We start from the raw sequence: 8,105 nt of genomic DNA on the forward strand, positions 1-8,105 counted from the left end.
AGAGGATCCATCAAAAGAGAGCTAATAATACTACATGATATTTCAGGCATCCTGTGAAATATGGAAAATGTTTAGCTTTTAAATACAATAAAATGGACTTATCTTCATAATGAGGAACTTTGCTAATTTGATTTTGAATAGATTCAAAATGTCTGCCCTATTTTCATTTTCTATATACTGAATTTAAATGTTTTCTGGACAATTTGAGACAACCTGCTTGGGAACAAAGCTCTTAATGTTGTAATTGCATACTGCGCAATCAGGTTTGAATAGACCAAAGGTAAGTGCTATAATAAAAACATAATGGGTCACTGCAGAAACCCAGAGACTTCTCTACGTCACAATGGGCTGATAGTTATGATTATGCTTCCTACCCTTTCAATTAATCAGGTAATGTTTAAAGTTCAAAGATCTCTTTTATTTATAACTCCAAAATGACATTCTGGTTAAAGTAGTTTTGGAAAATATAGTGTATTTTTCCTGCTTTGTGATTTTTCCTGCTTTGTGGTTCTCCTGAAGAAAAACATTGTGTGATATATTAACTGTTACAGTCCTTCAACCTAATTAGCATTCCCAGGAAGCACACTATTTTTCTGGAGGGCGGGCTCTCATTCGCCCGTCATGTCATCACCTCGCTGTTTCCTCATGCCGGGCGCCATATTTAAAGTGTAGCCACGCACACATTTCTCAGTGCTTCCAGCCAGGCCTGCTGCATGGAAGACATGGCCCTAAAAGGCAAAAAGACTGTAGCCCCCAGGTTTGATGACACATCCCCCGAGTGGCTTTTGGATGCCTGTGGAGGCCTGTGATGTCCTTTACCCCAGCTCTGTCCACAGGATGGGCAGCAACTTCACTAATCCAGCTTGGGAGGCAGTGGTCAGTGCCAACAACTTGCGAAAGAGGACAACCACTCAGTGCCACAAGAGGATGAATGATCTCCGCCAGGGTAAGTCACCCTTCTCATCAGTCTCAACTCACACACTCACAAGCCCATCACACATCCACAGGGACCTCACTCACTGCCAGTTCAAGGGACATCACCATTCACTCTCTCTCACACACCTTCATTGTCCTCATCCCGTCCATGGGACCACTCACCACCCACACAGGCAGGTATACTTATCACCTGGTCTGGAAGGCATCCTGCTTACATTCTCTCCATCTCAATTTATACAGGTCAAGCTGGCACATAACAAGAGGAAGAGGTCGCAGACCGGTGGAGGAATGCCTGAAATCAAGGTCCTTTGAAAACACAGCCATCCAGCTGGCAGGCAATGATCTGGACCGTCTCTATGCTGACGACGAGGTCGGCGCTGCTCTACCAAGTGAGGATCCAGAAGTGCAATATCCATCAGACAACCATACTGTGAGCAGTGTGTCCTGTTTCACAGGCCACTGCCAGGCACTAATTGTCTCTTTGCTTTCGCAGGGACATCTGTCAAACAGCCAATGGAGTCCACAACCCAAGGCCTCAATCAAGCCCCGAAGAAACTTCTGAAGAGGAATCTGAAGACACTCTCAGTGAAGACCCATCACAGCGCTCATCAACACCCTCCGCCAGCGCAGAGAGAGACAACTCAATGGAACCTAGCTTTAGAGTAGCCTTGGATTCACAATCTGGTGAGCACATCGCACTGTCTGATCCACAGCAGGCAGCGGCAGGGACTTCCCAGGTTTCCGGCACTCGGATGATTGCTGGAGGCCAGAAATTTTCTGAGTCTGAGTCAGATGATGAGCCTCTGGACTCGATCATACCTGAGTCGCTGGAGCTGCAAAGAAAGCATCAGGAAGGGATTTCGACTGCACTCCTCAGATTGCAAGGTATGATGGAGGAGTCTGACCGCCTTCACTCTGAGGTGATAGCGCCATCCTGCCAACACACCGAGGTCAACACTGGTAGGATGATGGCTGCCATGGAGACCTTGGTCCAGAACGTCGTTCCACGCTGCTGCATGGGCTGAACAACTCCATTGTTGATGCCATAGTTGGCCTCCAGCAGTGTGTATGTGAGAGGGGTGCGGGGCAGCTTGATCTCACTCCAGCTTCCCCTTCTCCTCAAGGAGCCAGCCAGGGGCCCTTGGGCACCCCTAGGAGTATCAGCAGGTGCACACCCCGGGGCCATCCACCCAGGTGGCTGTGGGAGAGTCCAGCCCATCCGAATCCCCTCTTCCTGTGACCTCAGCAGCTTCACAGGCCAAGGAGGGCGCCACTGCCACACAGCAGGACCCCGAAAGTGGGCCAGGGCCGTCCAGGTCTCGGCCCTCCGGAGGAAGCCAACCAAGGTCATCACGGACAGGGCGTAGCAGCGAGCAGGCTGTCTCCATCTCTGCTGTGGATGTCCGGGGAGCACCAAGACATAGCAGCAGAATTAAGAAGGTTAAGAAGATGTAACTCTTTATTGTTACAATGCAATTAAACTAAATTAACAAAATCAAGAATAAAATAAAAGGCAGCCCCTTAAAGGGATACTGCAAAAGAGAAGCAAATCACAAAGGAAACTTACAACACCAAACCAAAATGTGATTAAAGGGGTCTATAAAACACCCCAGTCCCCATGGTGCCCACCGAGCACGGAAGGCTCGATGATGCCAGCGGACACCACGTGCTCCCTCTCCAGAGACACCCAGCCACAAACGTAGATGCAGAAGAGGGGCAGACATTCTGGTCAGATGACCTCCTCAATTGCCCGATGGCCAGGTCCAGCAGCAGGTTTATGAGAAGGTCCTCCTCCCTCCTCACCCCCCCCCACACTGTGTGCTCATAGATCAGGAGCATGGGACTGAAGCCCAAACAAAACAGCAGTAATAGGTTCTTCAAGAAACTAAAAAGGGGGTGCAGCCTACAACAACCTACATATGCGTGGTCCACGGACTCCACAAGGCCGCCAGAAACGCAAGCATCTTAGTAGTCTGTGAACCAACGCATCCTATGGTTGTATGGGACTGCTGCGTGCAACACTTTCCACCCCAGGTCGTCAATGGAAAGGGGGAGGACTCCCATGTAGAGAGCCCTCCACATAGATGAGGAGATGTAACTCTTCTGAGTCAAAACCAATTAAACTAAATTAACAAAATCACGGGCAAAGTAAAAGGCAGTCCCTTTAAGGAAAACTGCAAAAACAAAGACAAAATTTAAAAGAAACTTATAAACATTAAACCAAAATGTGATTAAGAGGGTCAATGAAATACCCCAGTCCCTGCGGTACCCATTGAGCGTGGAAGGCCTCGACAATGCCAGCAGACAAGGTGTGGTCTCTCTCCAGGGACACCCAGCCATGAACATAGCCGTGGAAAAGGGGAAAACAGTCGGGTCGGACAATCCCCTTGATCACTCGCTGCCTGGACCTGTTAATGGCTAACTTCATCAAGCCAGGAACAGGTTCACGAGGAGATCCTCCTCCCTCCCTCCCAGCCCCTCTCCACACCTGGTACCCATGGATCAGGAGCGTGGGACCGAAGTGCAAACAAAACACAAGCAAAAGGTTCTTCAAGTAACTAAAAAGGGGCTGCAGCCTACAACATCTTACATATGCGTGGTTCACTGACTCCACAAGGCCACAAAAAACGCAGGCATCTTGGGAGTCCGTGAACTGACACATCCTATGGTTGTGTGGGACTGCTGCGTGCAACACCCTCCATCCCAGGTCCCCGATGGAAAGGGGGGAGGACTCCCGTGTAGAGTGCCCTCCATTGGGGATAAGATGATGTAATTGCACAGCCTGGCATTGGTGTTAATCATTTATACATAATGTTCACTATTGTAAATAAACTCACAAGAATGTTTCCCTGCCTATGACTCCTTATTTTGATGAGCAGTAGTTGTGTCGCTCAGATGTGAAGCCTTGGTTCCTGCACAAGATAAAGGCAGGTGTCTCAGTCCAGGGCCTTTTCCCTGTGCTTTGTGCAGCCTTCAGACCAGAGTGATGGCCTGGCCTCTCACTCCTTGGACACATTACTGATACCTGTACCTCGACATTGCTTGTCATTGCTGCCAGAATGTTGTGGGCAGGCCCCAAAGAGTTCCATCATTCTCTCTGTGTGCTCTCGGTACCTTAAGGTGGGGCTGGCTCCCATCCTGTCAGCACCTGTGACCCATGATGCTGTGCACCTTGAAGGGCTCAGGTCCTTTTAAAGTTTCATGGCTGTTTCTCCATGATATGACCCTGATCACAGAGCGCAAGCAAGCTACCCTCGGCCAGACAGGAGTCAGACATTCTCAGAAGCATTGTGAAGATCTATGGAGTGTCCTCACTGCAGGTCATTATCATCCCCCTGGAATCGAGCGACTATTAGGGCCTCTACCCCATCTCCATGACAGGAGCCTTATTGCAGAGGGTCTGTGCACTGCCATAAGCCAGACTGGAGTCAAACGTTCACAGATGCAAGGTGAAGGTTTATGGTGTCTCTTCACTGCATGTCTTCATCATCCTCCACAAACCTAACAGCTATGAGGGCCTCCTGAGCGTGCCGGCCTCATCTGGCCAGTGCTTCGGCCTCATCACTGTCCTTGTTGCCTTCAAGGTCCTCCTCATCCCCGTCGAAGTCCTCCTCATCAGAGGATACCTCCAGCTTGTCCAACTCGTCCTCAGCCAGCTCCTCTCCCCATTGCAGCACCAGGTTAGCAGGTGATAACGATGTGTGATACCCTCTCTGGACTATATTTCAGGGCTCCACCAGACCGGTCCAGGCACCAGGATCTCATTTTCAGCGTTCCAATGGTCTGCTCCACCAAGTTGCGAGCTGCACCATGAGCCTCAGTATACCTTCGCTCTGCTGCAGCCTGAGGCCGCTGCACAGGTGTCATCAGCCACGGCCTCTGTGGGTAGCCCTTGTTCCCGAGGAGCCATCCATGCAGCTTCTGTGGACCCTGGAAGACGACAGCGACCTGTGACTGACTGAGAATGTAGGAGTCGTGGACACTCCTTGGGAACCGTGCACAGACCTGCAGGATGCATTTATGGTGGTCGCACACCAGCTGCTCATTCAGCGAATGGAAGACCTTACGGTTGATGTAGTCCGCCACTTGTTGCGACCGAGATCTGAGCGCCAAATATGTAGAGTCGATGGCACCCTGCACCTGTGAGAAACCCAAGATCTGGGCAAATCCAATTGCTTTTGCATCCTGGCTGTCCTGGCCCTGGGTGAAATGCACAAAGTTGTGTGCCCTCGTGAAGGTGGTGACCTCATGGATGCTTTTGTGGTGGAGGCTTGTGATATCCCATAGAGGTCACCTGTGGAGCCCTGAATAGAGCCACTGGCGTAAATGGTGAGCACCACAGTCACTTTCACAGCTACTGGCAGTGGATGCCCTCCATGTCCCCATGGCGCCAAATCCTGCAGCGAGTAACTCCCCTCCTGATTCCCCAAAGTCTGTCCACCATCTACAAGGCACAAGTCAGGAATGTGATGGAATACTCCCCACTTGACTGGATGAGTGCAGCTCCAACAACACTCAAGAAGCTTGACACCATCCAGGACAAAGCAGCCCACTTGATTTGTACCTCATCCAAAGACATTCACTCCCTCCACCACCGACGCACAGTAGTAGCAGTGTGTACCATCTACAAGATGCACTGCAGGAATTTACCAAAGCTCCTTAGACAGCACCTTCCAAACCCACGAACACTACCATCTAGAAGGACAAAGGCAGCAGATAGATGGGAACACCACCAACTGCAAGTTCCCCTCCAAGTCACTCAGCATCCTGACTTGGAAATATGTCGCTGTTCCTGCACTGTCGCTGGGTCAAAATCCTGGAACTCTCTTCCTAACAGCACTGTGGGTGTACCTACACCACATGGACTGCAGTGGTTCAAAAAGGCAGCTCACCAACACCGCCTCAAGGCAACTAGGGATGGGCAATAAATGCTGGCCCACCTGGCGAAGCTCTCATCTTGTGAATGAATTTTTAAAAAGCTGGCAGATATGACTGACCAGTTCCCTAGACATGGGGCAGAATTTTACGACAGCGGGATTTTACGTTCCCGCTGAAGTCAATGGGATTTATAACGGCTCGCTGCATTTTATGGCCCCATCTCTGCTGAAACGGGGCCATAAAATTCTGCCCATGCGCAGTCTTTGGCGACACTGGTTGTCAGTCATCTATAGGAATGAAAGGCGGTGTCTATAAACCCTGGGTCTAGCTAGGAGCTGACCAGCGACGGCTCAGAGGTTCTTCAGTGGAATGTGCGGGAGCCCCACCCGCTCCTTCTTCCTAAGAATGCTGCTCCTCCCTCTGCGCTGACAGGCCCCTCCGCTGCTCTCTTTTCCATCATCTTTGCTCTCTGTATGCCACAAGGCATTCAGCTAGTTTACCAGGCTCCATGCTCCTGATTCTGTACTCCTGCAGGATGAAGGAGAGAGACGCATGGGTTAACTTGGGTGTTCTAAGAACTTCTCTTGGTTAAGCGTACAGGCCCCTTAACGTATCCTAGAGAGTGCTGGCTGCCACTTGGATGGCCAGAGATTAGTGCACTGCATGGCTGCCCGAAATCCCACCCTCCTCCGCCCCACTCCACCTGACCAATTGGCGGCAGCTTTGCCCATTGGACTGCATGCTGTGCTCTTAGCTCAGGCGCAGGCATTCTCCTAACCCACACCGCAAGGCTGCTCTGTTAGCTTGAACCATGGAGGAGACTGGTCCAAACTGGGATGATGACATTGCAAGGGGCTGTGAGCACCTCCAACAGTGACTGCTACATGGCCAGCTTTCGCAAGGGGTTTGTGCAACTTGCACAGTTGTCCAACTGTTCTGCAGTCCACTAAAATGCTCATTGGCTTGCTGTCTGTGGCTTGCTGTCTGTGCCTGAGGGGTGAAAAGATCTGGAACACTTGGTGGGACTTTCATGCCTCTGCGTGTCTATGTGGCTGCATTTGAATTGTCTCAGCTGCGGAGGAATAGTCACTTTATACAAGGTTTCCCTAGCGTGTGGCAGCTTCCCTCCTGCCCCACCCTGTACATGCTTTCGCACTACCTTCAACCACTGAGCAGCCCTTGCCCCCCCCCACAGTCGCCTCAACTGCAGGCCAGAACCCCCCTCCCCCCCACCCTGCCAACGTGCCTCAATTTTGAAGTCCAACAGGCGAGCCTCGTGAGCACTGCACATCGTTACTGTGCACTCACCTCCGAGTTCCCCTCAAAGTGTAGCCTTGCAGCCTGCCAAGCACAGGCCTTGTATGTACTGTTGTGAAACACATCAGTGTGCAATCATGTCGATGTGCTTGGATGATCCAGCATGGGGCGATGATTACAGCGGGCTGGCCTTATAATGATATGCAGATGTATTACAATGAGGTTCCCAACGTCTGATAGCGGGAAACGCGGCCCGCCATTGATGGGCTCAGTGGATGATCGCAAACTGGTTTCATAATGTTGTGAAACCAATTTTTGGCCTTCTCGCCATATTGTCCTCTCACGCCTCCGAATACGCCCGACGCCAGCGGGCAAGGAAAGTTCCACCTTCTCTGAAGAAATTCCTCCTCGTCTCAGTCTAAAATGGCCTGCCCCTTATTCTGAGACTGTGTCCCCTGGTTCTTGAACCCTCAGCCAGTGAAAACATCCTTCCTGCATCTACCCTGTTGAGCCCTATAATGTTGTACGTTTGAAAGCGATCTTTTCATTGTTCTAAACTCCAGAGAATAAAGGCACAGGTTATTCAACCTTTCCTCATGGGACAATCCCTCCATCCAAGGAATTAATTTGGTGAACCTTTGTTCCCCCTTAATGGTAAGTATACCTTTCCTTAGGTTATGACACCAAAACTGCGCACACTACTCCAGGTGTGGTTTCACCAAGGATCTATATAATTGCAGTAAGACATCCTTACTCCTATGCTCAAATCCTCTTGTCATAAAGGCCAACATACCATTTGCCTCCTTAATTGTTTGCTGTGCCTGCAAGTTAGCTTTCAGTGACTCATGAACAAGAACACACAAGTCCCTTTGAAGTTCAACACTTCCCAGTCCCTCACCATTAAGAAATACTCTGTATTTCTGTTTTTCCTACCAAAGTGGATAGCTTCACATTTCTCCACATTGTATTCCATTTATTGCTACTCTATTTTCTGTCCATTAACCAGTTCTCAATCCATGCCAGTATATTCCTCC

The sequence above is a fragment of the Cetorhinus maximus genome, chromosome 2 (genome assembly GCF_964194155.1).
Source record: "Cetorhinus maximus chromosome 2, sCetMax3.hap1.1, whole genome shotgun sequence".
NCBI lineage: Eukaryota > Metazoa > Chordata > Chondrichthyes > Lamniformes > Cetorhinidae > Cetorhinus > Cetorhinus maximus.